The sequence below is a fragment of the Schistocerca cancellata genome, chromosome 1, assembly GCF_023864275.1.
Source record: "Schistocerca cancellata isolate TAMUIC-IGC-003103 chromosome 1, iqSchCanc2.1, whole genome shotgun sequence".
Lineage (NCBI taxonomy): Eukaryota > Metazoa > Arthropoda > Insecta > Orthoptera > Acrididae > Schistocerca > Schistocerca cancellata.
Genome location: NC_064626.1, coordinates 1,122,910,934 through 1,122,934,564, shown reverse-complemented (window position 1 = coordinate 1,122,934,564; position 23,631 = coordinate 1,122,910,934). Strand labels below are relative to the sequence as shown.

The 23,631-nt window shown below is 44.6% G+C and overlaps 1 protein-coding gene across 6 annotated transcripts in view; it reads left to right on the top strand.

The window, feature by feature from the left end:
- The window catches only part of LOC126092418 (sorbin and SH3 domain-containing protein 1), a 1,056,812-nt gene that overhangs the window by 5,475 nt on the left and 1,027,706 nt on the right, over nt 1-23,631 (top strand). The gene's annotated exons all lie outside the window — the stretch shown is intronic.

Sequence of the window (23,631 nt, the reverse complement as noted above, 5' to 3'; positions counted from 1 at the left end):
ACTAGCTATGAAGTGAATCTTTTTCAGTCATCTCGTAGCAAAAATTTCTCTCCATTGATGTTAGCGAGCTGCAAGGAATAGTGCATGAACCCAAAATTACCACGCACAAATACTGTCCCTGGTTAGTAGGTGCAGATGCTAAACTTGAACAAAATAAGCGCACTGAAATTGACACAGTAGAAGGCCTATTGTGTACCGCTAATTGATATTGGTTCGGTATTACAGTTAGTGGTAGCTCGATTAAGTAAAGCATCTTTCATTTTTGTTGCAACATTTCTAAATTCAGCGTATTATTTAGCAATACATAGAAAGTTCTATTTAACTTAATTTGGCTGTTGACTGAGGCTACAGTTTAAATAATGCAAATTAGTACTTAGTGCATTATCTAACAATCATTAAGGAATTAGATGTACCGTTCGTTTTAAAAGGTGATGTGGGAATTGCTCCCGGGAGAGACCGACGGGCAATTGCGCCAAAAACTGCTGAAGGAGTACTGTTGCTCTGGCTGACAATGCTGGATTCCATGCGCTATCTTCGACCGGTGCACGAAATATGTAACGACAGATGAAAATCATATTCTCCGCCGTTCGAAAAGTGCTGCGAACAGGTTTGAAATTGTATCTCTATTGCGGTTCCAGGCTGTTGTGGATGGGGGCGAGTCTTTCACAGAGCACGTACACGTATGCTCTCTGGAAGGACACGCCACTCGGGAGCAGGAAGATTTTAGAGACTGTAATGCTGCACAGATTCTTATGTCACATGTTTGTTGCTAGTTAAAAACTGTAGGCATTGTTATTAAGATGATTGCTTTTCCCAGTTTCTGTAATGATCCAATATTTCAAAGCATTGGAAATTTTGCTAAACGTTATTCATTTAAAAAAAGTTTTATTTAAAAAACAAAAATTTAAGCACTGTTGCTAAGGCAAATTGATAAGTCAGATTTTTTACCCGGTTAGAGAGGCTGTTATTACCGAGACCAAACAGATACCAAAAACTACCTGTTATTCAGAACTAAAATACCGGTATCGATTTTAACTTGCCGGTTTTTCTCATTCCTAGTTTTCAACCCAATGCCGCCATAGTGGTACCGGCGCCTAACAGCAAATCATGAGAACACTACTAACAAACCAAATACTGCATTGCACAGTCTGAACATCATTCTTATAAATTTGGATACCTATATGGTAAGTAATTTTCTGTCTACACTGGTTCAAATGGTTCAAATGGCTCTGAGCACTATGGGACTCATCTGCTGTGGTCATAAGTCCCCTAGAACTTGGAACTACTTAAACCTAAGTAACCTAAGGACATCACACACATCCATGCCCGAGGCAGGATTCGAACCTGCGACCGTAGCGGTCGTGCGGTTCCAGACTGTAGCGCCTTTAACCGCTCGGCCACTCCGGCCGGCCAGTGGCGCAAGTAACGAAAGTTTAACTATAACCATCGTTTATTACGACCACCTCCTTCACAGCGTGTTGGTTCACCATTTGGAAGTAAGTAGAGCTGCGATTCCAAGTGCCATGGATGTCGGCAAATTTTTAGTAGTTTCCTGGAAGTACGTGGAACGTGATATCTACACACAGGTCACATTACGGGGGCGTTTACTAAGTAATGCAACACAATTTCTTCCTGAAAGCAGGTTGGTTTTATTCAAGGTTCCAGTCGATAATATTATTCCCCACTCTTTTCGCTACAAGAAGTTATTTTTGAGCATAATCTCCGTTCACTGCGACTGCCTTATGCCACCTTACTCGGAGGGCTTGTTTGCCCGCATAGTATCAGTCTACTGGTCACATTGGAGCCAACGTCTTGGTGCATCAGTAACCTCCCCATCATACATGTACTGCTCTTTCCGCGGAGTGCATCCTTCATTGGGCGAAACAGATGGAAGTCGGAACATGTGAGAGCCCGGCTGTAGGGCGGATGAGGAACAACAGTCCAATGGAAATGAGCGTTTGGCGCCACTGGCCGGGAGGGCCCTTACGGGGCAGGTCCGGCCGCCTTGGTGCAGGTCTTATTACATTCGACGCCACATTGGGCGACCTGCACGCCGGATGGGGATGAACTGATGATGAAGGCAACACAACACCCAGTCCCTGAGCGGAGAAAATCCCCGGCCCAGCTGGGAATCGAACCCGGGCCCGTAGGACGGCAATCCGTCACGCTGACCACTCAGCTATCTTCTTTTTTTAAAAAAAATAATCTCATTTGCTTCATTTTCTTTCGTTGCATCTGCTTGTGGCGGACGTCGTAAGACACCAGTTTCAGTTCGTCGTTGATCCATCAACTCAGTTTTTTTTTTAATTGCAGAGGGTAGCTAATCTTCTGACCGAACACGCTGAGTTACCGTGCCGGCGCAATTTGAAACTTCCTGGCAGATTAAAACTGTGTGCCGGACCGAGACTCCAACTCGAGACTTTTGCCTTTCGCGGGCAAGTGCTCTACCACTGAGCTACCCAAGCACGATTATCGGGGCGGACAGCAGTCCAACCAAGTTCTGTGAGTTCCTCTTGGGCGCGCAGACTTGTGTGAGGCCATGCGTCGTCATGGAGAAGTTCGTAGCATTTTGTGGCAACGAACCTCTGAAAGCTTTCTTCAGTTTCCGAAGGGTAGCACAATACATTTCAGAGTTAATTTTTGCACCACGAGGAGGACGTCAAACAGAATAACCTCTTCAGAATCCTAGAAGATGGTCTACATCTACATCTATATGGATACTCTGAAAATCACAGTTAAGCCCCTGGCAGAGGGTTCATTGAACTACTTTCACAATAATTCTCTATTATTCTAGTCTCGAACAGAGCGCGGAAAAAACGAACACCTATATCTTTCCGAGTGAGCTCTGTTTTCCCATATTTTATTATGATGATCGTTTCTTCCTATGTAGGTCGGCGTCAAAAAAATATTTTCGCATTCGGAGGAGGAAGTTGGTGACTGAAATTTCGTGAGAAACGCCTTTGTTTTAATTATGTCCACCCCAAATCGTGTATCATGTCTTTGACATTCTCTCCCCTATTTCTCGATAATACAGAATGTGCTGCTCTTCGTCTAAATTTCTGAATGTACACGGTTAATCCTATCTGGTAAGGATACCACACTGCGCAGCAGTACTCCAAAAGAGAGCGCACAAACGTAATGTCTCTGTAATAGATCTGTTGAGCCTTCTAATTGTTCTGACAACAAAATGCAGTCTTGGGTCGCCTTCCCCAGAACACTTTCTATGTATTCTTACCAATTTAAGTCGTTCGTAATTTTAAGTCCTAGATGTTTACTTGCCATGACTTTACCGGTTAAGGGTGCAGCTTTGACCTTTTTCTTCGGAAGAAAGGTGGATTGCCATTTTGCTTCCAGTTCGAAGTGATGAACCCAAGTTTCATCGCCTATGTTGACGTTCTCAAATAATTGTTACGGTCAGCCTCGTAACGTGGAAGCAATTCCTCACACATGGCCCTTCCTTGCTCTTTGTGGTCTTTTGTTAGGCGGCGAAGAACGCAGAGGGCACACACCTTTGAGAACCCTAGCTGGTGGACGGGTGCATCATCACTACCAATACAGACGTCCAGTCGTGCAGCGCGGTGTTTGATTGTGATCTGCTGATCACTTTGAGAGTGTCCGCACGTTCCAACATGACAGGAGTCACAGCTGTGTGCGTCCGGCCGGCACACGGGAGATCGAACAGGTTTGGTGACCTTGGCGGAATGGAGACAGACGCCTCACTCAACGACTCACTATGCTTTCGTTCACTCTCATGTCTTCGTAGATGTGATTAGTTCTAAACTGGAAATTAATCAATAAACTATATATTTTGGATAATTCTGTGATTAACTCTTTGAACGTTTTCTTTTTCGGCATCAAACCCTCACACGTAAGCAAATATTTTCCTTTGAACGAGATGAATGGGAAGCATATATTAAGCAAGAAGCGGCTGTACACTTTTTTTAATTTTATCGAATTTGTAGACGACGAAAAAACAGGCTCAACGAAAATGCCACCTACTCGTATTTCTCGTTCTCAGTAAACGTGGTTAGACAGATCAATTAAATTTGTGGTGAATTTTAGCCGCTTTCGTATTAATGTTCATTTTAACACTTTATGGCCTATATTAGTGAGATAGTATTAATTTTACATTATAGTGTGGGTCGGCATGAGGATACCCGGCGTTGAAGGGAAGAAATGGTTCAAATGGCTCTGAGCACTGACTAAACATCTGTGGTCATCAGTCCCCTAGAACTTAGAACTACGTAAACCTAACTAACCTAAGGACATCACACACACCCATGCCCGAGGCAGGATTCGAACCTGCGACCGTAGCAGTCCCGCGGTTCCGGACTGCAGCGCCAGAACCGCACGGCCACCGCGGCCGGCTTGAAGGGAAGATATTACCCGCAAATATTCCCATGAGTAAACGAGTAAACGATCCGCGATGTACTCCATTGGCTTCTGGTATCTGTAGATGTACTCACCTCTGTACTCACCTCGAGCTTCTAGATGCGACCTCAGGTAAAAGGTCTGCTTTTCTAACTATCTCCCAATGGACAACCCGATGAGAACCCTTCTGACAGCGATAATGACGCAAGTGATGAATGTGACTATAATTTCGATTGAAAAATGAAAAATATCAAACTAAACATATAAATACTTCAATTCTGACTCCTAATTCCTTATGAGCGTCCTCAAAATACCTTACACCCGACATTTCATTCGAATCCATTAAATTTATAGTTTTTGATCCGCCGTTTTTGTTCCGCCATTTTGAATTGCGTAATTCCGACATCAGATTTGTCGTCAGCCAACGAATAAATTTGAAAAGAACACAGTTTTCTAGGATTTCGTATCCGTTTTCTACTATGTCCAGATTTTCGAGCGTGTTGGTCCAAGGTGCAGCGCCATAACAGAGTATCCAAATTAAACGCCAATAGGACGAGCCTCCCGGCAGATCGGAAGCAGCAAGTACCATCTCCACTGTCACCCCCGGTACAGTTGGCCAAAGGAACCTTTTTCAGTCGTAGCATGAACTATGCTGAGCTGCGTCCCAGTTTACAAAATGGTGGAGAGATGTTCTCCGAGCCTCGTTCTTTTACACTTCTTGGGCGGTGTCAGATTGTTACTGGTAATATAGTAATAGTTGCCACTATTTTCGCGTCCATTACCTTGGAAGCAGCTTTGTGCATAGTCATTTGTAGTTAGCACGCTTCGCAACAGACATCTCGTGGCTACTTCGGTCCTTTTTATTAAGTGATTATGCTTTTTGCCCCACAAGCAGCCGCCACGGCCATTTCATCAACGCTGACGCGGTAAGCTTTGTCGCGCTGTTCCTGTATTTGCGTTCGAATCCGTAACTCCTGATGGCAAATCAATCTCTGTCGTGATATTCATCCTCGACAGCTCATCTCAATTCTGGACGATGTAAAATTTAAAGTTTTTCCGGCGAATCAACTGTTCAAAGAAATTTCGAGATTGCAGCCGTTCGTCGTAAACTACATTCCACGATATTTCGGCTGGACAAATGCCAACCATCTTCAGGTGAGCCGAACGACGACTGACGAAGACGTTCTCCGCTCCGTCTTATATAGTGCGCTGATGGTACAGCCGCTTATGCGTTGAAGTCGCGAGACAGAAGGACCACGAGCGGTTCTAGGCGCTACAGTCTGTAACCGCGCGACCGCTACGGTCGCAGGTTCGAATCCTGCCTCGGGCATGGATGTGTATGATGTCCTTAGGTTAGTTAGGTTTAAGTAGTTCTAAGTTCTAGGGGACTGATGACCTCAGAAGTTAAGTCCCATAGTGCTCAGAGCAATATGAACCATTTCAACAGAAGGACCACCCCGCCCAGCGGCAGCGCCCTCGCTGGTGGAACTGCAAGACTCAGCTGCCGCCGGTATTGTCGCTGGCCGCAGCTATCGAAGTATTCTGGCGTCTTCGTCTCGAACAAACTTCGGAGATGACGGGATTCCACGCGTTATCAGTTGGTAACCACTGTCACGGTTCATTAGATTTTCCGCAATGCGTATTTCAACGGATTCTTTGATAATGGAGTCCCAAAAGGTTGTTGCTGTGGCCAAAATCGAAGTTTTGTCGTACTCCATTGAATGTACGTTGGAAATACAATGTTCCGCAACTGCAGACTTACTGGGTTGAAGTAGGCGAGTACAATGTTGATGTTCCGTACAACGCTCTTACACTGTACGCGTTGTCTGTCCTATATAGGCCATACCACACTGACACGGTATTTTATAAATTCCCGCCTTCCGCAGTAACAAATCATCCTTCACCGATCTTAGAAGATCGGAAATCTTAGAAGGTTGACGAAAAACCACTTTCACATGAAAATTGTTAAGAATCCTCGCTATTTTAAAGGAGATATTTCCAACGAAGGGAAGAAAAGCTAAGGACTCGGTTGGAGCGTTCTCCTCTTTATCCACTTCCCGGTTCCTGGCTTTAGTTGAGAAGGCCCTGCTAATTTGGCGGGTCGAGTATCCATTGTGTCTGAACACCATCCTTGAATGTGCAGGTTCCTTAGGCAAATTCTCTGCATCCATCACCGTATGTGCCCTTGCAAAAGGGTTTTAAGCACACTCATTTGTTATACGAGTCGAAGGTTGGATACCATCTGGGCAGTGTGGTCCTTCTGTCTCCGCGACTTCAACGCATGCGCGGCAGTACCATCAGCGCACTATGTAAGACGGAGCGGAGAACGTCTTCTTCAGTCGTCGTTCGGCTCACCTGAAGATGGCTGGCAGTTGTCCAGCCGAAATATCGTGGAATGAAGTTTACGACGACCAGCTGCAATCCCTAAATCTCTTTGAACACGCTGGACGAGCTTGCATTTTTTACTTTAGGTTTTTGACTATATTTTTCTTGTCAAACTGCAAGGGGCCAGTAATCTAGATTTGTGGTCTGATTTCGTTCCATTTATGTAAAATGACTACCTTGCATTTATTGCGTTTTACAGGACTATGCCCTAACTAACAAAAAAAGAAAAGGACGCGCTACGAAAGAATTAGCCGAATGCGACGGAAATCGGTAGATGTGATGTACATCTACAGGCAAACGAAGTATTACAATTTCAGAAAAAATGAGTGATTTATTCAAGAGGAATATCTTCATAAGCAAGACAGTAACACGAAGGTCCATCTCTGGTCGCTATGCATATTGGTCTTCGGCCTGGCGTTGTCTGTTCGAGTTTTTGGATACCCTCCTGAGGAATGTCGTACCACATTCTGTTCAATTGGCACGTTAGATCGTCAAAGTACCGAGGTGGTTGGAGGGCCCTCCCCATAATGCTCGAAACGCTCTGATTGGGAAGGCATTCGTTGGCCTAGTTGGCCAAGGTAGGCTTTGGCAAGCACGAAGACAAACATAAAAAAACACTCGCTGTGTGCAGGCGGACATTATCTTTCTGAAATGTAAGCCCAGGACGGTTTGCCATGAAGGACAACAAACGGGGGGGGGGGGGGGGGGGGTAGAATATCGCTGACATACCGCTGTGCTGTAAGCGTGCCGCGGATGGCAACCGAAGAGGTCGTGCTATGAAAAGAAACGGCACCCCGGACCGCCACTCGTGGCTGTTGCGCCGTATGGCGGGTGACTGTCAGGTTGGTACCCCAGCGCTGTCTGGAGCGTCTCCAGACACGGCTGGTCATCGCGGCACAGTTCGAAGTGGATCTCTCACTAAAGAATACACTTGCTGTAGCTGGGATTCACAGTCATAACAAACTTTTTGAAGGACATCATCATTACGCTAGTGACTGTAATAATTTTGGCCTTAGGCCATTATCAAGTGCTGATATTACGGCTTTAAGCCATGTCAACGTAATTTAAGCTGACACATTTGTATGTCTTTTTTTTTCATTATTGTATTTCGCTTCCCCCCGAAGGAGGCGGGCTGGCAGCAGCTTAGTACGCCGCTCTTCAGCCTACAGACTTTGTTTTAAAAATATGAAGATAATAAATAATAAAAACAGGAGATGAAATCGGAGACTTAAATGGTAACATGGCGAAAAATCGTGGAACTTAAAACATAGAACAAAGAGATGATGATGCTAATAAAATGCATATGAAGCAGACAGGTAAAATAATAGACAGACAATTAAAAAACACGGTGACAGTCTGGTTTCTGTTCGCAAAAGACATAAAATTTACACCCAGCAACAGCATGGTTTCTGTTCGCAACACTTGGAAAGACGAACAACACTGAACATTCACTTGAACACTGCACAAAAAAGTTGGCAAATATGACATACCACAGCCGAGAGCAGGTGGGGGGAACTGGACAGATGATGGGAAAAGAGGAAGGGGGGAAGGAGAGGAAAAACGAAGGGGGGAGGGGGGAAAGGAGGATGAGGACCCATAAGAGGGGTGGGGGGTGCTGGGCAGACGCGACAGGGAGTGGGGAAGGCCGAGGAGGGGAATACAAAAGGACTCGGGGGGGGGGGGGGAGAAGGGTGGTAGGGAGAGGTTAGGCGGGGAGAAAACAGGATGGAAGGGGGGGGGGAGAGGGAGCCCAGGGAAAGGACGGAGGAGAGGAGGGGGGGTGAGGATCAGAGTTGATAGGAGGGATAAATGGAGGGAGAGAATGCATTATCTGGGAGGGGGAGTTGATGGAAGCCACCTTGGGAAAGGAGATGAAGGGTGTATAGATGGAGGGTAGGACCTGGAGAGACTTAGAATTTGTGGGCGGGGGAAGCAGATATCTAGGTGGGACTGGCATAACAGAGGATGGGTCAGATTAAGGATTTGTAGGCGTGGTGGATGGTAGAGGGGTGCAACCCCCATGTCCAGCCAGAGAGGAGTTTGAGGAGTTGGAGGCAGTTCTGGGCTTTGGATTGGATGGAGTGGAGATGAAGGATCCAGGTGAGGTGACGGTCAATGGTGAGGCGAAGGTAGGTGAGGGTGGGGGAGACAGACAGGATTGGCGCAGACAGTAAGGGAGAAATGCAGGAGCCAGAAGGAGCGAGTGGTGCGACCTACAATGATTGCCTGGGTATTGGAAGGATTGATTTTCAGGAGCTACTGGTTACACCATGCGGAAAAAAGGTCAAGGTGATTCTGGAGAAGGCGTTGGGACCGTTGGAGGGTAGGAGCGAGGGCGAGGAATGCGGTGTCATCGGCATACTGCAAGAAATGTACTAGAGGGGTGGAGGGGGGGGGGGGGTTTGGGCATATCTGCTGTGTACAGGAGGTAGAGTAGAGGGGAGAGGACACAGCCCTGGGGCACACCTGCAGTGGGGTAGAAGGTGTGGGAATTGGCATTATAGATAGTTTGTATGTCATTGTCAATCCCGTTAAATACATTCGTGTCGTTGTTACACAGTGCGAGCACACGTATTCAAACATCGTAAAACAACATAATCTGTAAATGCACGTGTTCGTTAACCCATCAGTAGTCACACATGCATTCTCACTAAAGGCAATTCTGCTCCAGTCAACGAGATTTCAGGCCGAAAATCTTGAAATTTTTACTAATTTGAAAATGAAATCTCAGTTAAGCTGTCAAATGAACTAAGCGATTGTCGTAATACAGCGTTTTTCGAAGTTTTTTGTGATCTGTTATGTCTATTACTCCTGTTTTTTCCCCTTTTTTTCACCGTCAGTATTCTGCTATACTTTATACCACTAAGTAGTTAACAGAACATATCACTTTATTTCCGCATTGCTGTATTATCCCCCTTTGTCTCTCTTTTTACACATCATATGATGGTGACTTGACCAGCGCAAATTCCTAAGAAACTAGTAAAAAGCGAAGGTGACTGATGTATGTAAAAATGTAAATGAACAGACCCCCAGAATTACAAATGAGCATCGAGGTTTTGCTATAAGACAACGAGATGATGCTGTTTCAGACCAAGTACGCCGGCTTCAAAGATGAACGACCAATAGCCATGATGCGTGAAGCCATCTATGTCGAATGCGGTATCTCTGGTGCCTATAGATAAATTATTTTGGCCGTGGCCTTCATTAAGAACAATAATTTTGTTTTGCTGGATAATGATAAGTGTAATAGTAGAGCAACGAACTGTCGTGAAGTTTCACATGAAACTTGGAAAAATTCCTACTGAAACCTATCTGTTACTAATAGAAGTGTACGGGGGAGACTATTATCACTTATTCAGCTCCTGAGTGGTTCAAACGTTTCGAAGATGGACGAGAAGACGTTGAAGATGACTCAACCCCGAGACTTCCTTCAGTATCAAAAACGGATGAAAATGTCGAAAAGTAGGTAATCTGATTCGTTCTGACTGTCGGTTGAGTATTCCATCGATTACTCAAACTGTAGGAAATGAAAAAGAATGCGTAAGACAAATTTTATATAGTCAGTTTAACACGATAAAAGTGTGTGCGAAATGGTGCCGAAAATTCTCACGATTGAACCAAAAAAAGCTCGTGAAACTTTTTGACTTGGCACTTTGAATTCCAAGATCATAATTTCTTAGAAAAAGTAATAACTTGTGATGATCTTGGTATTTCACTTATTATCCAGAAGCTAAGCGGTAATCCATGTACTGGAAGGGCTCAACTTCACCGAGAACAAAAAAACTCGAACGAGCAAATCAAGATTCAAAGTGACGGTGATTGGTTTTTTCGATATTCGTGGAATTATGTATCTTCACTGGATTCCAGAAAGTCAAACTAGTAATCTACATTGCTTCCTTGAGAATTTTGCTCAACTCTGTGGGAAAATGAGATACAACGACCCGATCTGTGAAAAAAGAAGTCGTGGGTCAAGACAACGCACCGGCTCATACCGCATTGTCTGTTAAGAGGTTACTAGCGATGTGCAGCACCCCAGTGTTAAGACCACTCACGTTACTCGTCTGACTTAACACCGTGTGACTTTTATCTGCTCCCCAAGATCAAATCTGCATTAAAAGGAAAAAGATTTCAGTCCAATGACGCAGTGAAAGAAAATGCGGCACGCATCTTCGAGGAGTTCACAGAGGCATACTTCCTGTAAAATTTGCAAGAACGTTGTAGGGATAGAAGAGGCTGAGTATACTGGCGGTGACAGTAACTGAGCATTTATGTTTTTGAAATAAATTGTCTTACAGCAGTAGTCCCGTGGATTTCACAGACACATCTCGGATCTAACGTCCGCTTACTCCAAAATTATTAGGTGTATTCTACGTTCGAATGTAATAAATTTTCTTTTTTCAGAAAAGCTTCTGTCCACAGATCAGCAAGAAATTATAAAGCACCGCACATGCGAAACGTAGTTCTCCCTTTTATGGACGGACATCTTGCGAATCATGAATGAGGGGCAACACGTGGAGTCCATATTCTTAAAGAAAAGCGTTTGACACTGACTGTTAACGAAGGGTCGCGAGTACGGAATAGCTTCTCAGATGTGTGAGTGGCTCGAAGACCTGTTAAGTAATAGGATCCAGCACGTTGGGCTGGCTGGAGAGAGTTCATCAGAGACACGGGTAACGCCAGGAGTGACTCATATACGTTCCCTATATACGTAAACGATCTGTCGGCTACGGTGAGCACCATCTTGCGACAGTTTGCTGATGGCGCTGTAGTGTCCGGGGATGTGCCGTCGTTGAGCGACTGTCGGAGAAAACAGGATGACTTAGATGTAATTAGTTTTTGGTGCAATGAACGGCTACTTGCTCTAAATGTAGAAAAATGTAAGTTAATGCAGGAGAGTGTGAGGAACAATCTTGTAATGATCGAATACAGTATTAGTGCTGTTTTACTTGACACAGACATGTCGATTAAATATCGATGCGTAAACGTTATGAAATGCAGCGAGCACGGGAGGATGTAAGGATGGTAGTACGGAAAGCGAATGCTCGATTCCGTCTTATTGCGAGAATTCTAGGAAAATTCAGCTCATCTACAATGAAGAGCCAAAGGAACTGATATCGTGTAGGGCCCCGCGAGCACGCTGAAGTGCCGCAACACGACGTGGAATGGACTCGAATAATGTCAGAAGTAGTGCAGGAGGCAACTGACACGATGAATCCTGCAGGCCTCCCCATAAGTCCGCAAGACAAGGAGAGTTTGGAGATCTCTTCTGAAGAGGACGTTGCAAGGCACCCCGGATATGTTCAATAGTATTCATGTCTCGGGAGTTTGGTGGCCAGCGGAAGAGTTTAAACTCAGAAGAGTGTTCCTGAAGCCACTCTGTAGCAGTTCTGGAGGTGTGGGGTGTCGCATTGTCCTGATGGAATTACCCAAGTCCGTCGGAATGCACAATGGACATCAGTGGATGCAGGTGATCAGACAGGATGCTTACGTACGTGTCACCTGTCAGAGTCGAATCTAGAAGTATCAGGGGTTCCTTATCATTCCAACTGCACACGCCCCACACCATTACAGATCTCCACCAGCTTGAACAGTCCCCTGCTGACATACAGGGTCCATGGATTCATAAGACTGTCTCCATACCCGTACACGTCCATCCGCTCGATACAATTTGAAACGAAATTCGTCCGACCAGGCAACATGTTTCCAGTCATAAACTGTCCAGTGTCAGTGTTGACGGGCCCAGGCGTAGCGTAAACCTTTGTGTTGCGCAGTCATCAAGTGTACACGAGTGGGCCTTCGGCTCCGAAAGCCCATATCGATGATGTTTCGTTGAATGGTTCGCACGCTGACACTTGTTGATGACACACCATTGAAATCTGCAGCAATTTGCGAAAGAGTTGCACTTCTGTCACGCTAAGCGATTCACTTCAGTCGTCGTTGGTCCCGTTCTTGCATGATCTTTTTCCGGCCGCGGCGATGTCGGAGACTGGATGTTTTACCGGATTCCTGATATTCACGGTACACTCGTGAAATGGTCGTACGGGAAAATCCCCACTTCATCGCAACGTCGGAGATGCTATGTCCCATCGCTTGTGCGCCGACTATAATACCACATTCAAACTCACGTAAATCTTGATAAGCTGCCATTGCAGCAGCATGAACCGATCTCTGATAACTGCGCCAGGCACTTGTTGTCTTATATAGGCGTTGCCGACCGCAGCGCCGTATTCTGCCTGTTTACCTATCTCTGTATTCGAAGATGCATGCCTATACTATTTTCTTTGGGGCTTCAGTGTGTAATGGAGACCATTCATAGAACACTGGTGCGCCCCATTCGTGAGTTCTGCTCGAGTGTTTTAGAATCGCACCAGGTCGGGTTTGGATTAAAGGAAAAGACCGAAGCAATTCAGGGACATGTTGCTATGTTTATTATCGATAGGTTCAATCAACACCACGTATTAGGAGACGCGTCGTGAACTCAAATGACGACCTCTACAGGGAAGACGACGTTCTTTTCGCGCTGCGCTATTGAGAAAGTTTAGAGAACCAGCATTTGTGGGTGACTGCAGAGCGGTTCTGCTGACGCCAACATACATCACGTGGAAGGACAGCGAAGGCAAGATAAGGGAATTGCGAATCGTACGGAGACATATAGACAGTCGCTTATCCCTCACTTTATTTGCAAGTGGAGCAGAAAAGAGAATGCTGTTGGTGGTACAAGATTCCCTCCGCCGTGCACCGTATAATGCATTGAGGAGTATGTACGTTGGTAGATTTAGATCAAAGAAGTCGTACCCGGCAGTTGCACCATTTGTACGACCCGAGGCTAAAGTATTAACTAAAAAAATTAAATAATACTTTCTATGGGAACATTTACGTTAGGCTAATTCTGACTGCCATGAATGTTAATGGAAGTAAAGAAATAACCGTAACTAGTTAATCACTTTTATTGATATTGCCAGTACATATTCCCGAGGATTAAACTTCCACCTATGGGGTGAAATTATTCAAAATAACAAGACATACAATCAGTACACATACTTTCCAGGACAATTTGTGGCACTGTCAGGCAGCAGAGAACGAACAGCTATTTTAGCAGATTGATCACAGTTAGAAAGATGCTTTGGTTACAAAGGTAAATAGTAGTGTAACTGGTTATACCGTTCAGTGATCGCAGGCTCTTTCTCGAGTCTTGTTTACTTTAAGTATAAATTGTGATAAAATAAGATTGTGTGTTACTAACTAACAGGTGTTACGAACGTATAATGCATTGATGCTGCCAACAGCGCTTAATTTTACCTGCATCTGCATCTGTATTCCGGGTGTCACATTACGGTTTGTGCCGAAGGGTACCACTGTCACTCCCCCCCCCCCCCTTTCCCTTTTCCCCTTTCCCTTTTCCCTCTTCCCCCTCACTGACTCCTTCTCATGTGATTTGTCAGTTGTTGGTATGACTCTATTTTTGTACAGAACTGAATGTAATTTTTTTTTTCAAAATTTAGGGGGAGTTCATTTTCAGAAAACTACTTAATAATTCTTTGGAAAAATCATTTACTAACGCTTCCGTTGCTCTCTCCCTTATGGGATTTACTGTAACACTAGTATCGTCTGCAAAATTACCAGTTTCATATGTTGAGTATGAAGTGGAAAGTGATTCACATATATGAGGAATAGGAGTGGACCCAAACCTTAAACCTGTGGGACACCCTTTGTAATTTTTTTGCCCCAGTATCTAAAGCCTTTACCTTTCCAATATTGTCTGAATTATTCAGCACAACCTTTTGCATTCTGTTTGTTATATATGATTTAAACGAACTACGTATAAAGCCACCTATTCTATAAAACTGAGTTTTTCTAGGAGAATATCGTGATCTACACACTCCAACGCCTTGGAAAGATCACAAAAAATTCTAATTGGCGACATATTATTATTTAAGGCTTGTACTGTTTGATGAATAGATATACACTCCTGGAAATGGAAAAAAGAACACATTGACACCTGTGTGTCAGACCCACCATACTTGCTCCGGACACTGCGAGAGGGCTGTACAAGCAATGATCACACGCACGGCACAGCGGACACACCAGGAACCGCGGTGTTGGCCGTCGAATGGCGCTAGCTGCGCAGCATTTGTGCACCGCCACCGTCAGCGTCAGCCAGTTTGCCGTGGCATACGGAGCTCCATCGCAGTCTTTAACACCGGTAGCATGCCGCGACAGCGTGGACGTGAACCGTATGTGCAGTTGATGGACTTTGAGCGAGGGCGTATAGTGGGCATGCGGGAGGCCGGGTGGACGTACCGCCCAATTGCTCAACACGTGGGGCGTGAGGTCTCCACAGTACATCGATGTTGTCGCCAGTGGTCGGCGGAAGGTGCACGTGCCCGTCGACCTGGGACCGGACCGCAGCGACGCACGGATGCACGCCAAGACCGTAGGATCCTACGCAGTGCCGTAGGGGACCGCACCGCCACTTCCCAGCAAATTAGGGACACTGTTGCTCCTGGGGTATCGGCGAGGACCATTCGCAACCGTCTCCATGAAGCTGGGCTACGGTCCCGCACACCGTTAGGCCGTCTTCCGCTCACGCCCCAACATCGTGCAGCCCGCCTCCAGTGGTGTCGCGACAGGCGTGAATGGAGGGACGAATGGAGACGTGTCGTCTTCAGCGATGAGAGTCGCTTCTGCCTTGGTGCCAATGATGGTCGTATGCGTGTTTGGCGCCGTGCAGGTGAGCGCCACAATCAGGACTGCATACGACCGAGGCACACAGGGCCAACACCCGGCATCATGGTGTGGGCAGCGATCTCCTACACTGGCCGCACACCACTGGTGATCGTCGAGGGGACACTGAATAGTGCACGGTACATCCAAACCGTCATCGAACCCATCGTTCTACCATTCTAGACCGGCAAGGGAACTTGCTGTTCCAACAGGACAATGTATGTCCGCATGTATCCCATGCCACCCAACGTGCTCTAGAAGGTGTAAGTCAACTACCCTGGCCAGCAAGATCTCCGGATCTGTCCCCCATTGAGCATGTTTGGGACTGGATGAAGCGTCGTCTCACGCGGTCTGCACGTCCAGCACGAACGCTGGTCCAACTGAGGCGCCAGGAGGAAATGGCATGGCAAGCCGTTCCACAGGACTACATCCAGCATCTCTACGATCGTCTCCATGGGAGAATAGCAGCCTGCATTGCTGCGAAAGGTGGATATACACTGTACTAGTGCCGACATTGTGCATGCTCTGTTGCCTGTGTCTATGTGCCTGTGGTTCTGTCAGTGTGATCATGTGATGTATCTGACCCCAGGAATGTGTCAATAAAGTTTCCCCTTCCTGGGACAATGAATTCACGGTGTTCTTATTTCAATTTCCAGGAGTGTATAATTAGCATGATCAGTCCAGCAACTTTCCTGCAATGGAGACTGTGATGCGCTAAGTAACTTCTGCACTTAAGTACGGAACTACTCTTGAGTTCATCACCCTTTCGAATCTTAGGAAAAGGAAGTCAGTAGGGAAAATGAACGATAATTGTTTGTCTGTTTTCAGAATTTCTTCATTGATGGACGAATTGCACTGAAGCGCCAAAGAAACAGGTATAGGGATCAGTAACGGATTTAAAAATTTTGCGCCCCTAGGCACACCATATTACATCCGCCCCCCCCCCCCCCAAAAAAAAACAAAATGTTTTAAATAATAACTATATTCCGACAAATTCACAATTGCCTTTCTGTTTTGAGTGGGAGCGCTGTGAGCTGTTTCCGTACTCTGCTATTCGTTGTTCTGAACGACGCGTCAGCGGTCTAGTCGCGCTCAATCAAAATGTAATGCGTCTCCTGAACTGAACTTGGTGTACGGCAGCGGATAAAACAAACTTAAAACTGCATAGGGTTACACATTCTTCTGTCGAAAGACAGCAGAACCGAACACAAGAAAAATAACTTTTCTTTTATGGCCCAAAAATTCAGCAGAGCGTGTAGGAGACAACGGCTTTTTGTTGTACATTCACTTTTAATATATTATTTTACACGAAACCGTTGAAAATGAAAATAAAAAAGGTGTGGTACGATCTAAAAATTGAAGCAAACGTATCTTACATTAGAAATTAGTACGCACTTTTATAGAGATGCGTTTTACGATCTAATAACTTAAATGTGTAGCAGATAAAGAAACACGTTAGGTATTAATACGTGAATCTATAGGAAAGCGTAAGAAATGAAAAGAAATAGATATTTCGGTGCACGAACTAATAACCAAATACAGACGAACAAACGCAGAACTGAATTTGCTACTACATAATTTTACAGACTAGTGTGGAAAAATCAAATTTATTGCATAATCTAGTAGTTAACGTGTAAACCATTAGGGCCTGTGTAGCTAGACGCTGCATAATAAGTGTACGCAGTACCTTTAGTCCATGTAAGGGCTGAACAGTTTTGTACTGCAGCTACTGCTCTCACCGTAGCTCCTTCTAACGGCATTAGCAAAGCTTTTACGTATTTCTCGACAGAATTGAACTACGTTATTTATTAACACTTTTTTCATCCGAGCGTACTCTCCGATAACGTATATTTCCGCAATAACTGAACATTTCAGCTGACGCAAACAATACGACCCGTTGTAATATACTACAGTATCAGTATGACTTGACTGTACAGCGCCGAGCGGCCTGGGTCATTCGGGTATTGTTTAGTATTGTGGGGCGCCTTCGGTCTCGTCTGTACGCAAACGAGGTTTAGTTCCGCGTTCTGCCATCGGCAAATTGTAAAATAAACAGGTAATACGTAGTTTGTAAATCCAATGAATGTACTCTAAGTTATAATATAAATCACATTGTAATATTTCATTTTTAAAACTAAAATGAAGAAATAAAAAAATTCACCAGTCAGCAAAGTTTGTGTCTAGCTTCGACGGCAGAAAACTCGTTGATCATATCTTCATAGTTCAGACGGATGTCAGTTTTGCACTACATTGATAATGAACATGATTCCAGACAACAGCTTGCAGCACTAGTGCCTACTAAATTCAAAGGATGTGCTGCACAAGGCACACAATGCTCTTTCGGATTTCGTTCTTTAATGCGTGCCTGAAAACCAATGTAGGTTCCTGACATATTACTTGCGTTGTCATATGACTGGCCTCTGCAGTCAGTAATATCAATGGAAAATGTAGACAGGACTTTTAGTACAGCCTCAGCTAAGTTTTCGGACTTGTATCCCGGGTTTGCTAAAAACAGAAGGAAAAGTTCAACAGGTTCGCCATTCTCGTTCACAATTCTTAATATGAAAAATAATTTATCAATACGTGGAATGGCTGGAGTAGAATCTACTATCATAGAGAAATATTTGGCTTGTTTTGTTTCACTTATGATAATTCTTTTTATTGGTCCACAAAGAAGCTCCATTATTTCATCACTGATTGTTGAAGGAAGATAACTTTTATGTCCCTGCCCTCGATTTCCATATCGTTCAATGTGCTCTGCGAGAAAAGGATCAAACTCGGCTGTAAGTTCAAGTGATATCATAAACTGACCATTACGTAATGAATGGAATCTTTCAACGTGACCACGTAGGGGAAGTCCACGACTTGTTAGCTTCTTCACTACTGTAAACACCCTTTCAACACAATGTGCCAGTACAGTTTTTCTGTCTCAACACATGACTCGAAATGGTTATCTATTGTTCCAAGTTACTTTTTTCATGTTACGAGTGATAACTCAGAATTTTTGTGTTCAAGTGAATTCTCGTGAGATAAAATATTAGAAATATTTTTCCAATCTGCAATGCCATTAGTAGCAATCGCTGCCTTCCCTCCAAACAATTTACCTGGTGCACGAAAAACATCATCAGTGCTACAGGAGTATACTAGAAAATCACGCAAAGTTGATTCACCATTTAAAAATTTACGGCAAAATACAATTTTTTTCAAATATCTGGTTGTATCGCCTACTGATTTTCTAGAATTAGAAAAATCGCCGTTACGATTTTGATTAATGCCACTTTGTAAGAGAATGTCGATTGTTGATTCATTGACACACCATTCTGCAGCATCATCACTAACGAGGTTATTTCTCTTTGTAATGTCTGACTCGAGACTTAGTTTCCCGGGAAACTCGAACTCAGGAACCATTTGCTTTTCTTCATTTTTAACTTTTGTTTCGTCTGTATTTACTTCTTTTACAACAGCTGCAGTGCCAGAAATATCATCCGTACCACTTGAACTCGAAGTCGAACCAGCAATATTTTTTTGCGAAAAATTTATCTACTTTATCAAGCGTTTTCAGAAAATTGGCTTCTCGTTCTCGCCTTTCCTTCGATAATTTCCGAAATACCGCCCCACTTAATTTTGCACGTTTGCTTTTTTCACTATTATTCATGTTAAGGCACTTACAAAATTGCCAACCAACAGTCAAAACAAAAGAAAAAAATTTGTAAAAGGAACGGAAGGAAGACTGTATCCAATTCCAGTCGTACTACACTGCACATGAGCACAAAGCGTTTTACTATAAACGCGGCACACGAGCACTAAGATTTTTCCTTTAAACACGGAGCGATGAACTGACCAACTCAGAGTACTCGACGTAACTGTGCTATGAAAGAACGACAGTGCACAATAATTTAATTTCGTTGTCGCCTGTTTCTCTGTTGTCAGTGAACAGTAGAAGCACACCTGCCGGCTGGAATTCGTCTCGTAAAGAAAACGGCACAGTCCATTTTTTGGCTTCTGTTTCCCGCGTCGCCGGAATTTTTGCTGGGACGCAAATACGTTCTGAATATTCTTGACATTGTCTTTCTAATTTAAAAAGCAAATAATTTTTGCAGTTTCTTGCAGTGAGATGTGCTGGGTGCCTCTTATCCCACTTGTTCATAACATTTTCGCGGTTTCTGTGGGCAGAGAAGACAGACTACAAAGTTTAAGTAGTCTTGTTGGCAGTTTATGTGGTGTGTTGTCATTTGTGCGAACACTGCTGTTATGTCAACACGCAAATGCACCTTTTGTTCCAACATAAAATAAAAGTAAACTTTCCTCGAAGAAAAAAAAAGCTTACTTAAGAAGTTTAATATAAAATTTGCAATGCCACGTACTATTTGATTGCACAGAGTGGGAACTTTGCTATCGTGCAGGCTGCAGCACAGTAAATGAGACAAACGAAAGTTGGTTTCTTCTTCTTCTTTCGCCAAAAAGTAACTAAATAAATAAATAAACTGGTGTGAAGTGCATTTCACACATTATTAGATATTCTGCTTATGTTATTTTCGTATAAACGTGTGTATAAAAAAGTAAAATATTCCCAGTGTCAATATGTTTTGTTAAACAGATGTCATGAAATCGAAGCTCAGATACTGAAGACCACAGAGCTTTCGATTAATTACAGTAATGGAGGGTTGACTTGAAACTTCCCTGTATTTGTACAAAAAATTTAACTAGAGTTGGGTTTTACATACTGAGGTCCACACATGATACAGTATTTAAGACACTGCTGATTAGTTTATAACAGCTTCTCAGGGGTCCCGGTATTTTCACGGAGAAAATAGGGTAGGGTTAAGTAGAAGTCGACAACAATCTTGGAATAATAACGCTTCAAAGATTGTTTTGTAGACTGCCGTCCTGACAGCTCACTTCTAAACATTTTGAACAATCATGAAGATGATACCAGACAGAAACCCAATGTTATATTTCCATTTAGTCACCAAGTAATTAAATTTCCAAGCTTGTATTGTCAAATTTCGTTCTTAAGGCTTATTTAAACTAGAAAGTCGTTTAACAAGATTAAAAATTTTTAAAGCGTAAATGGATAAAATGAGTGCAGAGCAAAAAATGCCTCCTCCCTTAAGGTGCCGCCCCTAGGCCCGTGCCTAGTGGGCCTATATAAGTAACTCCGCCACTGACAGGGATGCCTATTCAAATACAGAGATATGTAAGCAGTCAGAATATGAGGCTGCGCTCGGCAACGCCTCTATAAGACAACAATTGTTCAAATCTCCGACATCGCTGCGGCCTGAAGAAGATCTTGCAAGAACGGGATCAACGACGACTGAAGAGAATCGTTCAACGTGACAGAAGTGCAACCCTTTCGCAAATTGCTGCAGATTTCAATGCTGGGCCATCAACAAATGTCAGCGTGTGAACCATTCAATGAAACATCATCGATATGGGTTTTCGGAGCCAGAAGCCCACTCGTGTTCTCTTGACACTGCACGACGCTAAGATTAACGCCTCACCTGGGCCCGTCAACATCGACATTGGACTGTGGATGACTGGAAACATGTTGCATGGTTGGACAAGTCTCGTTTCAAATTCTATCGAGCGGATGGATGTGTGCGGCTAGGGAGACAACCTAATGAATCCGTGGACCCTGTATGTAAGGAGGGGATTGTTAAAGCTGAGAGAGGCTCTGTAATGGTGTGGGGCGTGTGCAGTTGGAGTGATACGGGACCCCGGATACCTCTAGATACGACTCTGACACGACACACGTACGTAAGTATCCCGTCTGATCACCTGCATCTATTCATGTCCATTGTTCATTCCGACGGACTTGCGCAATTCCATCAGGACAATGGGACACGCCACACCTCCAAAATTGCTAAAGAGTGGCTCCAGGAACACTCTTTTGAGTTTAAACACTTCCGCTGGCCACCAAACTCCCGAGACATGAACATTATTGAGCATATCCGGGATGCCTTGCAAAGTCCTGTTCAGAAGAGATCTCCACCCCCTCGTATTTTTGCGGATTTATGGACAGCTCTGCAAGATTCATGGTGTCAGTTCCCTCCACCACTACTTCAGACGTTAGTCGAGTCCACGCCACGTCGTGTTGCGGCACTTCTGCGTGCTCGCGGGGGCCCTACACGATATTTGGAAGAAGCACCAGTCCGCAGCTCGTGGTCGTGCGGTAGCGTTCTCGCTTCCCACGCCCGGGTTCCCGGGTTCGATTCCCGGCGGGGTCAGGGATTTTCTCTGCCTCGTGATGACTGGGTGTTGTGTGATGTCCTTGGGTTAGTTAGGATTAAGTAGTTCTAAGTTCTAGGGGACTAATGGCCATAGACGTTAAGTCCCATAGTGCTCAGAGCCATTTGAACCATTTGAAGAAGTACCAGTTGCTTTGGCCCTTCAGTGTATATTTCCTTTAGATTATTCCATTGGATTTCAGCCTGGCATGTGTTTTATACAGAGTTACTTTTATGTGGTTATAGCCCTTAGATCGTTCAGGACGGTCACTCCTAGGCATTTTACAGCTGTCGCTGTTTCCAGCAACGTTTCCCTCTATAGTGTAATTGGACGGTAATGGAGTTCTTTGCCTTTTTTGGCGGAACATGTTACATCAGTTTACGTTCACGGTCAACTTCCAGTAGCTGCACCAATCATTGATTCGTAGCTCTTTCTGCATTTTGCTGCAGTCTTCATGGAACAGCAACCATCCTGCAGAGAACAGCATTGCAAATAGCCTCATGGAACGTCCGGCGTCATTCACATAGGACAGTCCCTTTCGGAAATCGTTTAGGAATTCCATATTCCAAGACCCACAGTTTCAAGAGAGTGCCAAGAATACCAAGTTTCAGGCATTACCTCTCACCGCGGACAACGCAGTGGCTGACGGCCTTCACCTTAAAGACCATGAGCAATGGCGTTCGCTTCGAGGTGTCAGTGCTAAGAGACAAGCAACACTGTGCAAAATAACAGCAGAAATCAATGTGGCACATACGACGAACCTATCCCTTAGGACAAAGCGGTGAAATTTGGCCTTACTGGGCTGTGGCAGCAGACGACTAACGCAACTGCGCAATGGTTGAAATGGCTCTAAGCACTATGGAACTTAACATCTGAGGTCATCAGTCCCCTAGACTTAGAACTACTTAAACCTAACTAACGTAAGGACATCACACACAGTCATGCCCGAGGCAGGATTTGAACCTGCGACCGTAGCAGCAGAGCGGTTCCGGACTGAAGCGCCTAGAACCTCTCGGCCACAACGGCCGGCCAACGCAACTGCCTTTGCTAAGCTAACAGCACGACATAGACCTCAGCGCCTCTCCTGAGCACGTGATCATATCGGTTGGACCCTAGTCGACTGCAGAAACTTAGCCAGGTCAGATGAGTCCCCATTTCAGTTAGTAAGAGTTAATTGTAGGGCTCGTGTATGGCGCAGACCCCACAAAGCCATAAACCCAAGTCGACAATAAAGCACAGTGCAAGCTGGTGATGGTCTCATAATGGTGTGGGCTGTGCATGGAACGGACTTGGTTCTCTAGCTATTCGGGTACTTGCAGACAATTTGCAACCATTTATGGACGTCATGTTTGCAAACAAGATCGAATTTTTATGGGTGACAGTGCGCTATATCACCGGGCCACAACTGTTCGCGATTGGTTTGAAGAACATTCTGGACAGTTCGAGGTAATGGTTTGGCCACCCACATAGCTCTATGTGAATCCCGCGAACATTTATGCGACATAACCGAGAGGTCAGTTCGTGCACAAAATCATACACCTGGGAATAGTTTCGCAATTATGGACATGCCACGTCAACCTGCTGCACTACGGCAATCAAAAGGAGGTCCGACACGGTATTAGGGCGATCTCATGACTTTCGTCACCTCAGTGAGTGTAGGTTTGACGAAACAGAAGAAGGTGATGAGATGGAACATGATGACGGTAAATCTTCATGTCAAATAGCTACACTAAGGCTCAACAACTCCTACATCTTTATTTTCTGGACGAATTATCACTTACAGTATCACATATCCTTCCTACATGAGGCACTCCGAAGAAGCATGGGATTCAACACAGGACATGGTCGCACTTTCTGGTGACAATGAACTTCAGGTGACCACGCCACTTCATTAAAAGTAATGTATGGAGGTTTTTTTCCTCC